Raw genomic sequence first — 23,728 nt, forward strand, 5'->3', positions numbered from 1 at the left:
TCCATCGTCACCGTCTTGACACCTTTGATCTCCATCGTAGCGTCGTTGCGTCGATGTCGTCACACCAACTATTGCTTCGACAATTATTGCTAACACATAGTGATAAAGTAAAGCAATTACATGATGCTTGCACTTCATACAATAAAGAGACAACCCTAAGGCTCCTGCAGGTTGTCGATATTACAAAACATGATCATCTCATACATCAACACATATCACATCATATCTTGACCATATCACATCACAACATGCCCTGGAAAAACAAGGTAGACGTCCTCTACTTTGTTGTTGCAAGTTTTATGTGGTTGCTACAGGCTTCTAGCAAGAACCGTTCTTAACTAAGCAAAAACCACAATGGTGATTCATCAAGTTTGCTGTTTAAACCTTCTTCAAGGACCGGCCGTAGTCAAATTCGATTCAACTAAAGTAGGAGAAACAGACACCCACCAGCCACCTTTTATGCAAAACTAGTTTCATGTTAGTCGATGGAACCGGTCTCATGTGCATGGACATGTAAGGTTGGTACGGGCCGCTTCATCCCACAATACTGCCGAATCAAAATAAGACGTTGGTGAAAGCAGTATGACTATCACGCCCACAACTCTTTGTGTTCTACTCGTGCATATCATCTACGCATAGACCTGGATCTGATGCCATTGTTGGGAAACGTAGCATGGAAAAACAGAAATAATTCTACGCACATGCAATAATCTATCCATGGAGATGTATAGCAACGAGGGGGAGAGTGTGTGTATGTACCCTCGTAGACCGTAAGCGGAAGCGTTTTAACAACGCAGTTGATGTAGTCGAACTTCTTCGCGTTCCAACTGATCAAGTACCGAACACACGACACCTCCGCGTTCTACGCACGTTCAACTCGGTGACGTCCTCCTCCTTCTTAATCCAGCAAGATGGCGAGGTAGTTGATGAGTTCCGACAGCACAACAGTGTGGTGACGGAGATGGTGATGCAATCTCCGCAGGGCTTCGCCTAAGCACTACGAAAATATGACCGAGGGAGTAAACGGCGGATGGGGGCGCCGCACACGACTAAGACAATGTTCTTTCCCTTTGTGTGGCACGCCCTCCCCATATATATATAGATGGAGGGGAGGGGAGGCAGCCAGGGCACACCCTAGGGCTGGCCCCCGGCCACTAGGGCTCCTGCCCTGCCCTGCGCCCCCTGCCATGGCTGCCTCCCCTCTTTCCTTCTCTCCCTAGGGCCGGACACCTATAGGGGGTGCACCAACCCCTTGGGCGCTGGTGTGTTCCCTCATTTGGCCCATTAAGCCCATTACTTTGCCGAGGTTGCCCGGAACTCCTTCCGGTGATCCGACAAGTACCCGGTATCACCCGAAACACTTCCAGTGTCCAATTACCATTGTCCTATATATATATATATATATATATATATATATATATATATATATCGATATTTACCTCTTGACCATTTCGACACTCCTCGTCATGTCCGTGATCTCATCTGGGACCCAGAACAACATTCGTTCACCAAATCATATAACTCATATAACACTATATCTTCAAATCATATAACTCATATAACACTATATCGTCAACGAATGTTAAGTGTGTGGACCCTACGGGTTAGAGAACTATATAGACATGACCGAGACACCTTCCGGTAAATTACCAATAGCAGAACCTGGATGCCCATATTTGCTCCTACATATTCTACGAAGATCTTTATCGGCCGAACCGTTATGAGAACATACGTAATTCCCTTTGTCCATCAGTATGTTACTTGCCCGAGATTCGATCGTTGGTATCTTCATACCTAGTCCAATCTCGTTACCAGCAAGTCTCTTTACTCGTTCCGTAATACATCATCCTGTAACTAACTCATTAGTCACTTTACTTGCAAGTCTTCTTTTGATGTGTATTACCGAGAGGGCCTAGAGATACCTCTCTGATATTCAGAGTGACAAATCCTAATCTCGAACTATGCCAACTCAACAAACACCTTCAGAGATTCCTATTGAGCATCTTTATGATCAACCAGTTACGTTGTGACGTTTGATAGCACACAAGGTATTCCTCTGGTATCCAGGAGTTGCATAATCTCATAGTCGAAGGAATATGTATTTGACATGAAGAAATCAATACAATAAACTGAACGATCAATATGCTAAGCTAATGGATGGGTCTTGTCCATCACATCATTCTCCTAATGTTGTGATCCCGTTATCAAATGACAACTCATGTCTATGGTTAGGCAACCTTAACCATCTTGGATCAACGAGCTAGTCTAGTAGAGGCTTACTAGGGACACGCTATTTGTTTATGTATCCACACATGTATTTAAGTTTTCGGTGAATACAATTCTAGCACGAATAATAAACCTTTATCATATTTAGGAAATATAATAATAACCTTTTTATTATTGCCTCTAGGGCATATTTCCATCACTTACATGCATGAGGAAGATGAACTGAAGAAATGAAAAGCAGCATGATGAAATTCTTCATAGGATAGATCACAAATTCTTCAGCAGCGGAATAACATAAAGGTAAGGGTGGGGAATTTGAAACCAGTTTGGCTTGGTGAAGACATAACGATTTGGCAGACCAGCTCCATTTGCTATATTAACTGTACGTCTGGTTGAGGCGGCTGAGATGAACTCAGAGGACACTTAGTCCTCACCGTATTCCTCGTGAGCCAAGGTCACTTCGACCTCGCCGAATCACCCATGGTAAGTCTTCAATATAGACTTCCAAAACCTTCACAAACTTGTTCACTAACACACCACAATGACTCTTGGGTGCTTAGAACATGAGGCCTAACTATTTGGAAGAATGACAGTCTTCAAAGGAAACAAGTGTCGGGTCACACAGATCAATATCTTCAGCAATGCTCAATCACATTGGCTCTGGTTGGGGTTTTCCTCACTTAGGATTCTCTCAAAGTCGTCAGAGGATGGGTTGATCTAAAAGGAAAAGTGTCAAGTTCTCTCTGGAGCAGCCAACCAACAATTGGTTGTGGGGGCAGCTATTTATAGCCATAGGGCAACCCGACATGAATTGTCATAATTCATAAATACCCTTCACAAACATGACCGTTGTCAGGATAAGAATCCACTAGACAGCTACCACGCAGCGTAGTGATAACCCACAAGTATAGGGGATTGCAACAGTTTTCGAGGGTAGAGTATTCAACCCAAATTTATTAATTCAACACAAGGGGAGCCAAAGAATATTCTCAAGTATTAACAGTTGAGTTGTCAATTCAACCGCACCTGAAAGACTTAATATCTGCATCAAAGTATTTAGTAGCAAAGTAATATAGAAGTAACAGCAACGGTGGCAAAAGTAACAGTATTGGTTTTGTAGTGATTGTAACAGTGGCAATGGAAAAGTAACTAAGCAAAGATCAATATGTGAAAAGCTCATAGGCAATGGATCAGTGATGGATAATTATGTTGGATGTGATTCCTCATGCAATAGTTATAACATAGGGTGACACAGAACTAGCTCCTGTTCATCAATGTAATGTAGGCATGTATTCCGAATATAGTCATACGTGCTTATGGGTTATACATTCATCTACTCTTCCTTTGCATCAGCCATTTGAGTCGGTCATGGGAAAATCTGGAGTGGAAACAAGGTCTTCTTAGCAGTCAGTCCTACCTGTCGATGCAGATTTCTTGCTGGTTACAGATAGCTCCTCAAAGGAGGATTCAGAGAGAGATGACCAGTCGTATCCCCCCCGAGGTGCATGCTCTAACTTGGCTGGGTTATATTGCTCATATCATGCATATGGTGTCTTGCATTGCCATGCCATCTGCTTAGATTAGACATGCTTTGTGTGAATGCCTCCTGTTTGCTTTCTATATCAGATATATGAATTATGCAATGCCATGTTTTTCAGCCAGTTATCATATATGTCAATTATGCACCGCCATGGAGCCAGGCATCATATATGTGAATTATCTCATGCCATCTTTTTTTCATTACGTATTCCATTTGTCGACAATCTGTGTATACTGAACTACTCTTCATGTGTATCAGCCATTTGAGCCGGTTATGGAAAAATCTGGAGTGAAAACAAGGTCTTCAGAGCAGGCAATGGTACCCGTTGAAGCATATATCTCGATGGTTATAGGGAGCTACTCAGAGGAGGATTCAGAGACAGATGACCAATCCTATATCCCACCTGAGGTGTATGCTCTAAGTTGCAATGTTTATATTTCTCATATTTCTCATATGGTGTCTTGCATTGCTTAGTTTAGACATCATATGCACAATATTGAATTCTATCTGCTTAGTTTAGAGATCATACATGCGAGTGCCAGATGCTTAGTATATGAATCAATTATGTCAATTATATCATGCCATCCTGTATACTTAGACAACATGTATGTGAATTATTTCATCCCAACCTATTTTAGAAAGACATCATATAGTTTTGTCATGTCATCCTGTTTAGGTACTCATCATATGTTGAATTATGCCATTATATCCTGTTAAGTTATCCATCATATATCTAAAACTGTGTCATGTTATCTTGTTTAGTTAGGCATCATATATGTGAAATTGTGTCATGCTGTCGTGTTTGGTTAGACAACATATATGTGAATTACCACATCTGTCTATCATACAATGTCTGTACGTTCAATTTCTTTTCTTGTTTATCAGCCATTTGAATTTGAGGGGGTGATGGCAGTATCTAAGGGAGCAAAATCCCGTTCTTCACAAAAGACAATGCTACCCGTCGATGCAGATAGAACCATGGTTGTACTGGCCCACAAACTAGCCCCACCAAACATAATTAAGACTCTTCCAGATTGCAGACTTACACCGTTGGGCAGAGAACCAGCTACAACCCATCTAACCGCAACCCCAGCGGATAGTAACCCACTTATAGTTGACAAAGCACCATGTCCACCATAGAGTACCCCCACATGAGCAGTTTGTAAAGCTACTGCAGTGCCCAAACCACGAAGACCACCACAGCTAACCCAAACTCCACGTTTAAAGCAGAAGAACAACTGTTATCATGTCAGATTCCGTAGCTATGGTCCATACTCCTTTGCTGTTGCATCACTGTATTTACTCATACTAACTACTTTCGAATTTGAAGGATCCAATTGAAACTCCAATGGCGCAACAGGTATGTTTTAAACCTATTTCTTTAACTGGATTGCTGTTGTAACTTCTTGCTCTATGTTGATTTTAGTTTGAGTTGTATAAACAGTTATGTTCTCATGTGATGCACATTACAAGTGCTGCCAATGCTGTGTAGTTTCTCACACTTATATTCTGTCTATGCTGCTGTGTCTTAAAAATATATGAGTTGAACTATGTCTCTATCTTGATTAGGGAACATAAACTAGAATGATATGGACAATATAGTGACCATAGTACATAGATATATGTTTGTTTCATGCTGTTATCCTATCCACCTTACTACTGAACCAGTTTACCAAAATGAGTTTCGTATACTACAAGCTAAACCTGTGATGTGTCTGCTTGTTTCTCTTGTAGTATGCAAACAGAATATTGGAGAAGAGCACCCCACTATGCAATGGTAGAGAAAGTAATGCATATAAGGTTCAAGATAGTGAGACAACCCTTTTGGTCTCCAAGAAAGGTGATAAAAACGATCTTGTAGACAGTGAGAAAACCCCACAGTCCTGCGTTGATGTAGTGTTTGAGTTACTGGCCAGTACCGCTGGCACAAGCTCTTCGAACTTGCTGCCTGAATCACTTCGGCTTCTTCAATCTCACCTACAAGATGAAAGGCATCAGTCAGCTGTGCAGCGGCAAGAAGCCGAAGGACTGAGGAAGTCCCTACAGAATTCAGATGCGTACTTTCTTGTGCAACAGCAAGCGCTGGAGGATTTAAGCGCCAAACAAGAGAAAGTTAATAAGCTTGCTAAGCATCTTGCCAGAATTATGGGTACCCATGATATTGTTTCTTGAACTCTTCTGAAGTGGTTTCAGTTCTGGACTTGTTTTGCTGCGGCGTTTATATGCTACTTTGTTCCCTATATTTGCACTGGTGGCGAACTTTGATGCCCAGTGGATGTAATATGTGTAATAGCCATGATAGCCCAGCATAAGTTGCTTGCTTATTGATTTCCTTGTTGTCTTGTTTATTTGCTTGCTTGTTGTCAGTGCAGTTCTTTTTCCGCGGTTTGCTAGTGGCTGCAATAACCTATTTTTTAAAACTAGTCCACAATAACCATGGGCTAATATTTACTGTAGTGACACTGGGCCTCCTACGGGCCGTAGAAACAGTGGGCCTTCTACGGGCCGTAGAAACAGTAGGCCTTCTACGGGCCGTAGAAACAATGGGCCTTCTACGGGCCGTAGAAACAATGGGCCTTCTACGAGCCGTATCAACAATGAGCCTTATACGGGCCGTATGATCGATTGTCCAAACATGGGCCAATAACAGGCTGCATTATGGCCGTAAACGGGCTAGAGTTGGAATCGTCCGTTCATGGGCCGACCATAACGGGCCATCGTTAATAGGCCGTATTTGATGACGCTATGAAAACAGCCCAACGTATTAATGGACCACAAACGGGCCGACTGTAACCACGGGCTGAATTTGGCCCACAAGCAGAAAATGACAGTAACAGGCCGTAAGTAAACGAATGCTTGAAATGAGCCCAAGAATAAATGGGCTCTGAGAAGGCCGAAATATAACATGGGCTGGAAACGGCCCAACGGAATAACGGGCCGTTAATGGGTATAAAGTGATACACTGTTCATTACGGTCCATTTTCACCACGGGCCGTTAATGGGTGTAAAGTGATACACTGTTCATTACGGGCCAGTTTCACCACGGGCCGTTAATAGACCAAGAGTTACATAGGGCCTCATATGGGCCGAAAGACATCATGGGCCATACATGGGCCAGAAGTGAAAACAGGCTGGAATCATATTGGATGGCCCAGATGACGCTACTGGGCCTAATTCGGATAGGGCGTAACGGGCCTTGGGTTAGCGGGCTGTAAATGGGCTATGTGCGAACATGCCGTTAACAGGCTTTCCATGGGCCGGCCCGCTACCTTTTGACCAAGTCAAACGGGTCGGCCTTTTCACAGGAATGGGCCTTTGTTGGGCCGTGCCACGTGTCGACGTATCATAGGCGCCTTCTATCCAATGAGTGGATGACATCTGTCCCAACGGTGAGCCGACACGTGTTTCCTCCAGCCAATGATGATTTTACACATGGAAAATCCGCATTGGTCGGGGCTGTTAACGGGTTATCGAATCCAAAACCCGACCCAATAGCTTAACGACGTTCCGTTACGGTGGATGCCACGTGTCGGTCACCCTTGACGAAAGCACTTCCGTGACACGCGATTTATCGTCATGGAAGTGCACACTTCTGTGATGATAATTTTGGTAATGTCATGGAACACTTCTACGACAGCATAGGTATAACTATCTTGATTCTGTCATAAAATCTTCATGGATGTACATGCATGACAAAAAACGCGACCTACTATGACAAACACGTATCATCACGGAAGTGTATTTTTTTGTAGTGTAGGTTCATGTTCATTACCAGAATGTGTTTCAGCATCGGAAATAGAAATATCATTGGGATTCTCAGGTGTGTCAACGACAGGTTCACTAGAAGCATGCAAGGTCCTATCATTTTTATTTTTCTTCTTAGAATAACTAGGTGCATCAACATTAGTTCTCTGAGAATCTTGCTCAATTCTCTTAGGGTGGACCTCAAGATACAAAGGTTCCTGAGTCATTTTAGCCCCTCTAGTCATAACTCTAACAATATTATCATTTTTCTTATTATTTAATTCATTGAGCAAATCATTCTGAGCTTTAAGCACTTGTTCTACTTGAGTGGTAACCATAGAAGCGTGTTTACTAATAAGTTTAAGCTCACCTTTAACTCTAGACATATAATCACTCAAGTGTTCAATCATATAAGCATTACGTTTCAATTGTCTACCAAGATAAGAATTGAAGTCTTCTTGTTTAACAATAAAATTATCAAACTCATCCAAGCATTGGCTATCAAACTTAGTAGATGGGATTTCACCCTTATCAAATCTATAGAGAGAATTTACCTTTACTACCTGTGTCGGGTTATCAAGACCATGTATTTCTTCAATAGGTGGTAAATTCTTAACATCTTCAGCTTTAATACCCTTTTCTTTCATAGATTTATTTGCCTCTTGCATATCTTCAAAACTGAGAAATAGAATACCCCTTTTCTTCGGAGTTGGCTTAGGAGTTGGTTCAGGAAGTGTCCAATCATTATCATTACTCAACATATTATTCAATAGCAATTCAGCTTGATCAACAGTTCTTTCCCTGAAAACACAACCATCACAACTATCCAGGTGGTCTCTGGAAGCATCGATTAGTCCATTATAAAAGATATCAAGTATTTCATTTTTCTTGAGAGGATGATCAGGCAAAGCATTAAGTAATCGGAGAAGCCTCCCCCAAGCTCGTGGGAGACTCTCTTCTTCAATTTGCACAAAATTATATATTTCCCTTAAGGCATCTTGTTTCTTATGAGCGGGGAAATATTGAGCAGAGAAGTAATAAATCATATCTTGGGGACTACACACACAACCAGGATCAAGAGAATTAAACCATGTTTTAGCATCACCCTTTATTGAGAATGGAAATAGCTTAAGGATATAGTAGTAACGAATTTTTTCCTCATTAGTGAATAGGGTGGCTATATCATTTAATTTAGTAAGATGTGCCACAATAGTTTCAGATTCATAGCCATAACAAGGATCATATTCAACCAACGTAATTATCTCAGGATCAACAGAAAAATCATAATCCTTATCGGAAATACAAATATGTGAAGTAGCAAAAGCAGGGTCATATTTCATTCTAGCATTCAAAGATTTTTCTTTCAGCTTAGCTAACAGTTTCTTAAGACCATATCTATCTTTGCAAGCTAAAAAGTCTCTAGAAGTTTCTTCATCCATAACATAACCCTCAGGTACATCAGGCAATTCATATCTAGGGGGAGAATCTTCATCACCATTTTCATCAGTATTATCAGTTTCAATAATTTCATTCTCTCTAACCCTAGCAAGTTGTTCATCAAGAAATTCACCTAATGGCACAATATTATCAAGCATATAAGTAGTTTCATCATAAGCATCATGCATAGCAGAAGTGGCATCATCAATAACATGCGACCTATCAAAATCAGTAGCAGGTGTAGGTGTCGCAAGTTTACTCAAAACAGAAGGTGAATCAAGTGCAGAGCTAGCTGGCAGTTCCTTACCTCCCCTCATAGTTGAGGGAAAAATCTTGGTTCTTTCATCTTTCAAGTTCCTCATAGTGATCAAAATATATAAATCCCAAGTGACTCAAATAATAGAGCTATGCTCCCCAGCAACGGCGCCAGAAAATAGTCTTGATAACCTACAAGTATAGGGGATTGCAACAGTTTTCGAGGGTAGAGTATTCAACCCAAATTTATTGATTCGACACAAGGAGAGCCATAGAATATTCTCAAGTATTAACAGTTGAGTTGTCAACTGCACCTAAAAGACTTAATATCTGCAGCAACGTATTTAGTAGAAAATTAATATAGAAGTAACGGTAACGGTGGCAAAAGTAAAAATATCGGTTTTGTAGTGATTGCAACAGTGGCAACAGAAAAGTAACTTAGCAAAGATCAATATGTGAAAAGCTCGTAGGAAATGGATCAGTGATGGATAATTATGTTGGATGCGATTCCTCATGCAACAGTTATTACATATGGTGACACAGAACTAGCTCCAGTTCATCAATGTAATGTAGGCATGTGTTCCGAATATAGTCATACGTGCTTATTGGAAACTAAGGGATATTAAGGCCTCCTTTTAATAGAGTACCGGACCAAAGCATTAACACTTAGTGAATACATGAACTCCTCAAACTATGGTCATCACCGGGAGTGGTCCCGATTATTGTCACTTCGGGGTTATCGGATCATAACACATAGTAGGTGACTATTGACTTGCAAGATAGGATCAAGAACTCACATATATTCATGAAAACATAATAGGTTCACATCTGAAATCATGACACTCGGGCCCTAGTGACAAGAATTAAGCATAGCAAAGTCATAGAAACATCAATCTTAGGACATAATGGATAATAGGGATCAAACCCTAACAAAACTAACTCGATTACATGATAAATCTCATCCAACCCATCACCGTCCAGCAAGCCTATGATGGAATTACTCGCGCACGATGGTGAGCATTATGAAATTGGTGTTGGAGGAAGGTTGATGATGACGATGGTGACGGATTCCCCTCTCCGGAGCCCCGAATGGACTCCAGAACAACCCTCCCGAGAGAGATTAGGGCTTGGCGGCGGCTCTATATCGTAAAACATGATGAATCCTTCTCTCTGATTTTTCTCCCCGGACGTGAATATATAGAGTTGGAGTTGAGGTTGGTGGAGCCTCAGGGGGCCCATGAGACAGGGGCGCGCCCCAGGGGGGTGGGCGCGCCCTCTACCCTCGTGGATAGGGTGTGGGCCCCTGGTGTTGATTTTTTTCGCCAGTATTTTTATAAATTCCAAAAATATTCTGTGTGAAGTTTCAGGTCATTCCGAGAACTTTTATTTCTGCACAAAAATAACACCATGGCAATTATGCTGAAAACAGCGTCAGTCCGGGTTAGTTCCATTCAAATCATGCAAGTTAGAGTCCAAAACAAGGGCAAACGTGTTTGGAAAAGTAGATACGGTGGAGACATATCACATAGAAACGGTGGAAATTTAACTCTCAATTTCGTCGGGGCGCTTAATTTCCTCACAATAGGCAGATCGCACTAGCGAAATCCTAACTCCTCAGCTTGACCAAATTCGTCAGCGACCAGATGAACTTCGTCATTGTTGCTAGAAAACTCGTCAGCTGTTTCGGAGATTTTGAAAGGCTTCACTTGAAGCGGCTTGTGTATGTATAGGTTTGAGCATCAGTTTCGAAATATGAACTATGATTCACCTAGACCCCCTTTAACAGTACGACTTTTCCTATGACTCAAAGAAAGAAACTACAAAAACAAAAGTCTTCAAGCTTCAAGGTATTCACATCAATTACTTCAAAGGTTGTACCAATTTCATCACCAAATTCTTCACTTGAAGAAATATATTTTTAGGGGTTGTCTTCCATGGGTTAAAAAAATCTTCAGGGACTATAACTCCTGTGTAAACTCACAAACACATTAGTCCCTCAACCCATTTGTCTTCAATACTCCAAAACCACTAAGGGGGCACTTGATGCACTTACAACCATACCTACCTAGCACATACCTCATTCACCTTGCTCTCTCAGTTCCTCTCTCTCTCTCACACACACACACAACCTCAGTCGCGATGAATGCCTTTCCTGAGCGCGATCTTATCCCCACCTTGTCTCCGGCTATATAAATGACACCCGTGCCCATTTAACATGCCAACCCCATCTCCTTGAACAATATTATTGCTGCAAGCAATGGAGAGGTCTGTGGTTCAGCCCCACTAAGCTAGAGGAGCTTAGGGTCGCCTAATGGTGTACTATACTAGGGGTGGACCATCATCTGTGAGGCCCGCTAATGGGCCAACCTTAGAGCCTAGGAAGCCAAGTCACGGAGAGGGCCCTTCGCACAATAGGAGGCCCGACTTCAGGAAGATTCTTCATCTTGGCATGCAAGCCAAGGCCCCTCAGCCGATCGAAGCTCAAGGTTAGTTAGGAAACTTGTAAAACCTAGGCCGCGTCCCCCTTTATGAGGCAAGGCTAGGGGTTGTTCGAGATCCATCTGACTCAGAGTCATCGTATTAGTAGCGATTATCATTCCATGCCTGTAACCCACTCACATGAGGCATTTCCCAACATTGATCAAAGCAGTAGGGTATTAGTTCAACAATGAGGGCCTGAACCTGGGTAAATTCGTCTTGTGTGATCCCCTTTGTAACATCCGGGCATGCTCTCCACCCTACCTAGGCTACTGAAGGGTTTTAGTACAATTAGTTGGTGAGCCAGTCAGGGCCTGTGTCAGCTGGAGATCGAGCCTAGATCAGACCCTAATCATGCCTAATGAGTTCACTTCGGGCTAGAGCTTCATCTCCTGCTCTCTCACCATCATCACACACGAGACAAGGCGGCTCTACACGAGCCCACTAACAGAGCTAATTTCGCCAAATCTTGGGTAGGGGGTACCGAGCTGGTGATTTTGGCTAGATGGTAATAGGATGAAGAAGGGACATGGTATTAACCCAGGTTCGAGCCCTCTTGAAGAGGTAAAACCCTATGTCCTGCTTGTATTGTATGGATTGCAGATGGGCTACAAGTACATGTTGATATACCTTGAGATCTGTGTGTATGACTCTACCTCTATGGTCTAAACCCCTCAGCTTATATAGACACAGGGGTGCCTTGTCTTGGAGTAGGTGCCAAATCTTCGAAAGATTTCATCTTGAGTACGCCGTGGTACCTGCCAAGCGTGGCCCACCGGTTGGTAGTTTCAGGGTCCTCGGCCCAGCCCGTCATTGGGGGTCGACGTGGTTAGCACCCTGCTATGTAGGACACCATCAGTAGCCCCTGTACTGGTCTTCCAAGCCAAGGACAATGCTCGGATGACTCATCCTTCTTTGTTGGTCTTCGTTCTTGCAAACTGGTTCAACATTCATCTTTGCGCTCCCTCCTTCAACTTAACCATAGCTTGAGTATGAGGAGTTATATACATCGGACTCCCGAGGAGCCCCAAACGAGCTTTTCTCGAGAAGTGTTTTATTTGTATGATCTAAAGACCCCTACCACACCTCGTTAGCTTAATGGAAAGTCTTTGGGCATCCCAGTTGGGCCATGCTCTCACAACTTTGACCGGACTCGAAGCGCACCGTATACTGTAGAACCGAAAGGTCCCATGTAGTCTTTATGTTGTGGGTTGTGTTGCTTGAGGCCACTGCCATTAGCACATCTCATCAACAAAGAGACCGTGCTCTAGATTTTCAGTGGTATTATCAGTAAAAACTCCTCAATCCACACGCGCATGTAACACACGTCACATTGGGAAGTGGTGAGATTATTGCCATGCAATCCGTCCGTTGGATGTTTTTACCATCTTATAAGATCCAAATGATGGATTCACTCCATTCTCACACCTTCTACCTTGCTCTCTGCTCTTGCAATCCCCCAATCTCTAGTGCCCGGAGAACCAAACTCAGACGTAACCCCTCAATCCATCCCTCTCCCTTCCCTATCTCCATTGATGGCCAGGAAGGGAAAGCGCACCATGGCAGCGGTGGCTGCTAGAGAGGCCCATGGCTTCCCTTGAAGGTCTTTGTCGGTGACATCACTGAGCTCCAAGCGCTCGGCTACCTCTCGCTGCAGAATGAGGTGAAGTGCCACTCCCCTCTTGTTGGGCAGGCTACCCACTCTGCCACTCGGGTCCCAAAACCTCGGGAGGGCGAGCGCGTCATGTTCATCCCCCTCCTCATACAAGGTCTGGGGTTTCCAATCCACCCCTTCCTCCAGGGCCTCTTCTACTTTTACGGCCTTCAATCCCATCACCTTGCCCCCAATTCCATCCTTCACATTGCCTCCTACATTGTTTTCTGTGAGGCCTTCCTCTACATCGAGCCCCATTTCGAGCTTTCGGTCAAGCTTTTCTGTGTCAAGACGCAAACAAACACCGACCAATCACGAAGTGTGGAGGCGCCATGGTTAGCAAGATCCATAGCATCAAATGGCTGGAGGGCAAGTTCATCAAGACGGTGAAGCAGTGGCAGGAGGAATGGTTCTGTATGGCCGACGTGCCATCTGGGTACCGGGAAGGGGTCCCTGCTGTCTCGGTTGTGCCACTAGATCGGCTCCATTCCTGGATGACCGGGAACCTCGAATGGAGAACGAGAAGGAGGTTGAGATGCTCCAAGATTGGGTGGAATTCTGCACCAAGGAGGGCATCAACCAGATTGATGTCATACACTTCATGCTCAACAGTTGAGTTCAACTTCTCCTGGCCCGATTTTCTGCTCCACCATCGAGTTCAACTTCTCCAGGTTCGAGATTCTCCTCTATGGAAGTTTACTCCTAGCAGTGAGACTTCAGTCATTTGAAGTTTCTATCAAGTAAAGGACATTGGAGGAATGCAAACCCTCCTCGTCAATACCAAGGGCCAATCCTTCCAGACTGTAGGGGACAACATCGTCTACTACGAGGCACACCGAGCTCCACAGGCCAGTCCCCTTTATTTTTCTAATTTCAAGTTTTTGCTTTGCCATTCTCGGTTGGGTGTTTTAAAGATGAGGTGTCATTTTGCAGGACTGACACACCTTCACCAAGATGGTAGGATCACATGCCCGTCAATGTGGGGTGCCTGTGAGCCACATGCTGTGGCAACTGGTGGTCGTGGACCCGTATGTGGCACGGTCAAGGCCAAGCACTACAAAAAAATAACACTTCCATGATGATACGTGTTTGTCACAGTAGGTCACGTTTTCTGTCATGCATGTACATCCATGTCGATTTTATGACAGAATCAAGATAGTCATACCTGTGCTGTCGTAGAAGTGTTCCCTGACATTACCAAAATTATCATCACAGAAGTGTTCATTTCCATGACGATAAATGCCGCGTCATGGAAGTGCTTTCGTCAAGGGTGACCGACACGTCGCATCCACCATAACGGGTCGCCGTTAAGCTATCGGGTCCGGTTTTGGATTTGATAACCCGCTAACAGCCACGACCAATGCCATTTTCCATGTGTAAAATTCTTATTAGCCGACGGAACCACGTGTCAGCTCCGCGTTGGCACATGTGTCACTCATCCAATGGGCGAGATGCGCCTATGATATGTTGACACGTGGACCGGCCCAAAAGTGGCCCATAAAGATTAAATGGGCCGGCCCAACTAAAGGCCCACAAGATTTTGTGGACCATGATGGGCCGGCCCAGCTAAAGGCCCACGAGATTTCGCCGGCCATAATGGGTCGGCCCAGCCAAAGGCCCACAAGATTTTGAGGACACTAGTGGGCCGACCCGTTAACAAGCTGCCATGTTTTGGGCCAAATGCCAGCCCATATTTGATTTGGTCCATTAACAACCTATCACATTCCGGGCCTAATAAAGGCCCATATGAGATCCGGCCCGTTAAAAGGCTACCACATTCTGGGCCAAATTACGGCCCAAATCAGATCCGACCCTTTAAGAGGCTTTGGGCTAAATTATGGCCCATATCAGATTCGGCCCGTCAACTGGACGCTATGCTTTTGGGCCCACTTGCTAAAGGCCCATTTAGTAATTCTGCCTGATATTAGTTTCGGCCTGTTAAAGGCCCCTTTAACATTTCGGCCCTATATTTATTTCGGCCTGTTAAAAGCCCGTCATATAGTTGGGCCTAACTACGGCCCGGTTTGCATCCGGCCTACTCACAGCCGATAATCTGATTGGGCCAAACAAGGACCAAGACAATTTTGGCCTGTTAACGGCCTGTGATTTGATTGGCACAATCATGGTCCGGGGTCTATTTCAGCCTGCTGTCGGCCCGCGAGCTGTTCGGCACGTTTCAGGCCCAACCTATTTTTCAGCCTCCTAAAATCCCATTGAGTTTTCTTGCGAAAATAGGGCCGGTGGTTTACTCGACCTATTAAAGGCCCAAATCTAATAGTGGGCCAGTTTACATTTAGGCCTGTTAACGGACCAAGATGACCGGGCCCATGATGCAGATCATACATAGTGATTTGCATGACGGCCCGATTATGTACCGTAATTTTACGATTTGGCCAGTTTACTGCGAAAACATGATATATATATATACAGTAAAATAACTGCAACATCATGAATAAGAAAAAACATAGACTACACAATAAAGAAATTACGGCATATTACATCCACTAGGCATCAAAGTTCGCCACTATGATAATAAAGCACAAGCAGACAGCAGATTACATATACTGGGCATCAAAGATCGCCAGTAGTGCAAATAAACACGCCGACAAAATAATATACAAAACCGACATCACTTCAATAGAGTTCAAGAAAGGTTAGCCCTGCTCAGGAGCTGCAGCGCAAGAAGCTGAGGAAGCTGATGAGACTGTGCTTGTTTGACACTTATATCCTCCTCACTCTGAAAGATAAACAAGAAGACAGATGACAAGTTTTGCACATATAAGTATCAGTGCTGACAATTCATCACATTTATTATTGACGAATAAAGTGACATAGTTTAAAATAGCATTAACACAATATGGTATTGTTCAGGTTAAGACATGGCAGGAAATGACATTGTGAAGGAGTTGGCAGCTTCACGACACCACTGGATTACATATAAAGAACTCATAAGTATCAATGGTTAGTGTGCTATCAATTTATCCCATTTCAGATTGGCAAATAAAGATACAGTTTAAATAATAGTAGAATGATATGACATTGTTCATAGTTAAGACATTGCAGAATATGACATTGTGCTGTAGTGGGTAGGTTCACCACACCACTGGATTACTGATCAAGAACAGAAGCATACATGTAGTGCAAAACAAGATCACTTGCTCTGTATAGTTTAATTTACATGGTATGAAGAAGGAACTTGGTTGTGCAACTGAAAACTTAAATTGAGAAGGACAAACTTTTGTTTATGAACTACGTAATAAACTTTAAACATGCAATTTGATGCAAACACCAAAAATAAGCCGCTATTGCAGTCATGCCTAACCAAATATACACAACAAAGTTTGAAGGCTTCAGAAGGACAAACTTACATTATTGGTGAAGACAGGCTCTATAAAGCCCTTGTCCATGCTGATGGGGAGCAATTCAAGAAGTTTACCACATAATATTCTTCATAAGCATTGCCTTTATTCTACATTTTGTTAAGAGTAAATATAGATGTGATAATATAAGAAAAAATGGAGAATATTTAAGATAAGATGAAGAGTGATGCTACATAAGCAAGTAGCTATAAATGTAAGTACATCGATACAGGCAAAAGGTACATCCAAGATCATTGCAGAGCTAAACTTCTTCAGTACCATCGGTGTTATCCAACCTTATGGTAAGAGTAAATATAGATCTGATGTGTAGAAAATGGAGGGCAAAGGAAAATAAGCTGCAGAGTGATGGTACATGAACAACTAGATGTCAATATAAGTACACTGATAAAGGACAACAGGTACTTACAAGAACAAAGCAGAGCTAAATTTTTTCATTGGCATTGGATATATTCTACACTAATGTAACCATTCATACAGATCAGATAATTTGGAGCGAACAATTGATAAGCAAGCTATCATGCATACTGTTGTCACGTAATGAACCAGGTATGAATGCAAGTACAATTATACAGGACAACATGTACTAACAAGAGCAAAGAAGCGGGAAGCATATTTGCGATATCATGTCGTCCTTTTCAAACCGGAATTCTTCCTCGAGCAGATTTCCTACAAAAGAGATCCGTAAGGCACATGCGGAAAAGTAGAAGTTCAAATTGTCATGTGATATCATAGACAGTACCTCATCCTGGGAACAAGACCAGTGCAACACAAGGTTTTTCCATTCAATGTCTTCTAAATTTAGCACATGAGACTTCACCGAAAATTCGTTTATAGACTTGCCATCAAAGTGTGATTCCCTCAGGTAACACCGATACTGCTGCAATGCTTCCTTGAAAAGCACAGGCAAGCTTTTCTTGTCATGACTATCGAGATTGACCCTCGCCTACTTACAACAATGTAATGTAAATCATTGATGTGTTCAATCAACATAAAACAGGAACATAATCACCATGAATAATAGCACTTACACGTAAATGGGACAGGAAGATGTGAAAATGGTGTTTGTCTTCACTATAATCTTCCCGTGATGGGAATATATGCACGTAGTCCCTAACAACATTGAAAGAATTGTCTTTTAAGTTGGGAATAACTGGAATGGGGTTCCAATCTACAGGAATTGGCCGTCTCTGTAGTTGGGATAGGTCTTCGGCCGATGGACTTGCTCTACTTTTTGCTGGAGTGGGATTTTCTGTGGTACGGCTGGTGCTATGGGAACTAAAATTGGCATACCTTTTGCTGGAGTGCAGGTCCTGTGTGGTGGGGCTAGTGGTGTGGCCAGTCAAGTATGGGTACAGTCTGCTAGAGTTGGTCCTACGTTTTGTGTCACTGGTTGTAGATCCAATATAAGTGGGGTGATGTCTGATTTCTCCGGCACCACCATGTTTTTCAAGGACTTTGCTGGTGCTCCTTCAGGTTCAGCAATCACCCTCTTCCTTTTTGATGTCTGATGCACAAGAACAACATTTGAGTGGAGAAACATGGTATGATGACAGATGGAATATGTATTGATGATGGATGGGCATGTCATCTTGACATATACGATGAGTAAACTAAGTAGATGGCGATGCAACAAAGTAGAAGAAATCAAGACAACTTATGCAAGATACGCGCAATCAATAAAACATTGCCAAATTAGAATAGGCACCTTGATGGGTGAACAGGACATGCCATCTGCCTTTGACTCCTCGAGGTCAGAATAGTCATTAGGATCATATTCCGAACAAGAATCTACAGGCGGGGAGCGTATGAGTTTCACTGCATCCAGAATGGCACTCAATGCCTTGGTGCCAATTTTGTAAGTCGTTGCAGTGTTCCACAATATTCTTCTGATGCGCGGATTCTGATATTCACTGTGATTACATATAATATCTGAGAAGCATGAAAACATAAATAGTAGTGAGATTATCTTTGTAATGCGGAGGATATTCTAATCTAGGGGCGCCCCCTGTAAACCCTTGTGTGCTATCGCTGGACTCTGATGAGAGAGCTCATGTGTGCTGTAATATGGTGCGTGCATTAATATAATCTGGCACAAGTACACAAAATATAGGCTCTAGAAGGATAGTTGGCAGATGATAGGTTCATAATATACTGTATGGAGAGTTTATTGCGAAACCATGATAACAAGAGCACACAACAACTAGGAAGATCGTATTGTACATAAAAGGGGTACACCATAACCAAGATATATAAATCGGGAAAGTGGAACTGGATGGAAAATACGGTGTTGTATTGCCGCTACTAATTGAAAGCCTATCGATCATGTACAGGCCAGCTCTATCAGTTGTTGACTTTAGATGTCCCTGCTCCCCTTCCAGGCAAGGAACATACTGTATGTACTAAATACAAAATAACAAAAGAGGAACATGTTAAAGAACAGAAGAGGAAGCATATTCTTGAGGTTCCTCTTCATTTTATACAATGTTGGTTGCCCACTCATGATGAATCACAATGCCCAAAGAAATGCAATTCCATGCTCTCTCTCTATATATGTGGCCACATGCATTTGGAAAATCAAGTGGGAGCATTACTTGACCAATTAAATGTGTGTCTGTTAACTAATATCAGTATAATATCACAATTCGTATTTGAAGAAGCAAGCTTTGGACTTATGATTGGTGTGTTGTTTAGCTTCAAGAGTGGACTGCTTCTAGTGCGACACAGAGCAGCTACACAAATCATAGTGTAGATATAACGGGAAAACCGTAAGCATCAGGAGTAAAATCAGCAAAGTGGAACTTGCTGGAATATATGTGCTAGTATTACCAGTACGGCTAGAAAGGCTTCGGATACCAGCTCTCTTCAACTGAAGGTGCGATACTATTAATATTAGTGTAACTCTCAAATGCGACACAACTCCCCGTATTTCCTTGCTAATCTTATAGGATTCAAGTGGGCAGGTGTAACACCCTCGATGCGACTATATCTCCCACGTGTCGAGGCATGACTTAGAGGCATAATCGCATTGAAGGCATATGTCGCAAGTTAGGCAATCTTCACAACATCCCATGTAATATAATTAATAAAAGGGGAGATAACATAGTTGGCTTACACTCGCCACGTCAATCAAGTACATAAATAGCATTACATCATTCAAACACTCATGGCCCGACTACGGCGCCAAAATAAAAGACAACCCAACATGCGACACGGTCCCGATCACCCCCAACTGGGCACCACTACTGATCATTAGGAAAGGAAACATAGTATCATTGAGAGTCCTCGTTGAACTCCCACTTGAGCTCAAGCGCGTCATCTAGAGCGGAATCATCAGGCCCTGCATCTGGTGTAATAGTAATCTGTGAGCCACAGGGACTCAGCAATCTCGCACCCTCGCGATCAAGACTATTTAAGCTTAATAGGTAAGGCAAGGTAAATATATGTGGAGCTGCAGCAAGCGACTAGCATATATGGTGGCTATCCTGTTCGCAAAAGAGAGAGAGCGAGAAGAGGAGGCAAAGCGCGAGCGAGAATCTAGAGAACAACCTGCGCAAGCATTACTCCAACACCGTGTCCACTTCCCGGACTCCGCCGAGAAGAGACCATCACGGTAACACACACTGTTGATTCATTTTAATTAAGTTAAGGTTCAAGTTATCTACAACCGGACATTAACAAATTCCCATCTGCCCATAACCACGGGCACGGCTTTCGAAAGTTCAAATCCCTGCAGGGGAGTCCCAACTTAGCCCATGACAAGCTCTCACGGTCAACGAAGGAATAGACCTCCTCCCGAGACGTTCCGATCAGACTCGGTACCTCAGTTCTTCAAGACACTTCGACAGGTTAAAACAAATCCAGCAACACCGCCCGAATGTGCCGACAAATCCCGATAGGAGCTGCACATATCTCGTTCTCAAGGCACACTCAGATGAGCGCTCCATACAACTAAAACCAAACCTCGAGTTTCCCCGAGGGGGCGCTGCACAGGACTCTAGTTCGGACCAACACTCAGAGGAGCACTGGCCCGGGGGGGGGGGGCTAAAATAAGATGACCCTCGGGCTCCGGAAATCCAAGGGAAAAGAGGCTAGGTGGAAAATGGTAAAACCAAGGTTGGGCATTGCTGGAAAAGCTTTAATCAAGGCGAACTATCAAGGGGTTCCCATTATAACCCAACCGCGTAAGGAACGCAAAATCCGGGAACATAACACCGATATGACGGAAACTAGGGCGGCAAGAGTGGAACAAAACACTAGGTGAGAGGCCGAGCCTTCCACCCTTTACCAAGTATATAGATGCATTAAGATAACATGGCAATATAATGATATCCCAACAAGTAAAATAATGTTCCAACAAGGAACGGTCTCCAATCTTCACCTGCAACTAGCAACGCTATAAGAGGGGCTGAGCAAAGCGGTAACATAGCCAATCAACGGTTTGCTAGGACATCGTAGGTTAGAGGTTTGACATGGCAATTTTGGGAGGCTTGAAAGCAAGTGGTAGGCATCGTAGCATTGGCATAGCAAAAGAGCGAGCAATCTAGCATAGCAAAGATAGTAGTGATTTCGAGGGTATGATCATCTTGCCTGCAAAGTTGTCAGAGTTGACTGGATCCTCGAAAGCAAACTCAACGGGCTCCTCGTTAGCGAACTCGTCTCCCGGCTCTACCCAAACAAGACAAACAAGCAACAAGGACACAATCAACCACGTGCAAGGATCAAACAAAATGATACAAGGATGGTATGCTATGCGGGATGCGATGCGGGATGCATATGCAAGATTTGACAAGGAATGCATGAATCTGGCCTCAACATGGAAATCCAAGTGTTCCAATGGAAATATGAGATTAAATCGCTTGAAAACGATATAAAGAACGCCGGAATCAGAGTTACGGTTTGGAAATGGCAAGCGATTCAAATATGACCACAATCTGCGATTTACAGCAAGTAGCCATCTAAATGCAATGAAATGAACATGCTACAGTACCCAAACATGACAACAAAATACATGTCAGGGATGCATTCATGATGCTTAACAAAAGTCTGGCACTGAGCTACGGCCAATTCATCCATTAACAGGTTCAAACAAGCATGGCAAAAATGCATATGGTAAACAGATTTCAGACTTAGTGAAATTAACACTTGTCTGGAATTTCAGATCAGGTAGCACTCTTTGGAGCAACAACACTACATGCTACAGGACCTGAACATGACAAAGTAAAACATGTCATGGAGCTACTCAAAAAGATTAACAAAAGTCCCTTAGTGATCTTGAGCCAAAAGGGATCAGAAAACACAGTTGCAAGCATGTGAACATACCAAAAGCATAATCAGTTTTCAGACTTCGTGAAAACTGGAGCATGCTGAAAACAGATATCAAGTAGGCATGTTTACGAGCTCGATGCACTCACTACGGAGCAAGTCATGGCAAGCTAATCATACACCCATCATGAATACATAAAATGCAAGCTAGACATGGCAAGAACAATAGCATAGCATGCACGGATCAACTACAACATCATCGGCAAAATCGCTAACAAGTAGACAATCTGCCCAGATTCACGAAGTAGCAAAAGTAGAGCTCGATTGACTCAAGCTATGGTGCTCCATAATTGCAAACAAAGACATGGATGGATAGAGCACTACAAGATTAATAAAACATCCTTACTGATCATCCTCAAAAGAAGCACGGATCACTAGGAAACAACATGAACATATGGCAACATGAGATAAACAGGTCAAGGACTTAGTGGAAATGCTAAGTCCCTGAAAACAGAATTACCAAGTGCCTCACTTTGCAAGCTTGTGCTAGTCACCACACACATCACAAAAATACATGGGTTGCACCTCTGGAAAGATGTCAAAACCCTTAACAAAACACATGTAGAGCTCATGGGCATATCATGCACACAATAATCATGGCAAAAATGACAAATATCTAAATGGAGCAGCAGATCTGACAAATATCTCAAGTAGCACTCTTCTAATAGCATTTCGGGCATCAAGATGAACTCAAATGAAAATGATGCAATGGAATGAAATGATGTAATCTCCGAGACAAACATTTTGATATGCTATATGCCCAAAACGGAGCTACGGATGCAAAGTTACGGCACGATGAACATGGGCACATGAACTAGGGTTTTGAAAGAAAAAGTCAACTGAGGAGGGGATCTAGATCTGGATCGGATCCGGCTGGCACGGAAAACGAGGTTCGCCGGACTCGGAGCTTGAGCTCGCCGGAGTCGTCGGGGCGGCGTCGGACTTGCCGCGGAGGACGAGGGGGGCTGGTCGGAGTCGCGGACGGGCGCCGGAGCGAGGCGGCGGCGTCGGCCGGCGGGAGCAGCGCGGCGGGGCGGCGCCGGAGCGAGGCGGCGGCGGCAGGCGTCGATGGCGGCGCGAAGGCGGGCGGCGGCGAATCCGGATGGGCCTCGTGGGCCTGATGCGGGCTCCCCGGGCCGGCAGCGGGACGAGTGGCTCCGCGCCATGTGGCGGAGCATGGTTGGCGGCGGCGGGACGTCCGGTCAGGGCGGACGTTGTCCGGCGGCTGAGAGGGGATTTTTTTTAGGGTTAGGGGGAGAGGATCCGGGATTCCGAATGGGGGAGGCCTATTTATACATAGAAGGAGCTAGGAGGCTCCAAATGGAGTGCGGTTTTTGGCCACACGATCGTGATCGAACGCTCTAGGTGATGGAGAAGGTTTAGGTGGGTTTTGGGCCAACTTGAAGGGGTGTTGGGCTGCAACACACACGAGGCCTTTTCGGTCCCTCGGTTAACCGTTGGAGCATCAAACGAAGTCCAAATGGTACGAAACTTGACAAGCAGTCTACCGGTAGTTAACCAAGGCCGCTTGGCAAGTCTCGGTCCAATCCGGAAATGTTTAATCCCCACACACAAAAGAAAGGTAGAAATGACCACCGGAGGAGAACGGAGCACCGGAATGCAAAACGGACAACGGGGAAAATCCTCGAATGCATGAGATGAACACGTATGCAAATGCAATGCACATGATGA

Source organism: Triticum urartu, chromosome 3A, assembly GCF_056163025.1.
Source record: "Triticum urartu cultivar PI428250 chromosome 3A, HENAU_Tu73, whole genome shotgun sequence".
NCBI lineage: Eukaryota > Viridiplantae > Streptophyta > Magnoliopsida > Poales > Poaceae > Triticum > Triticum urartu.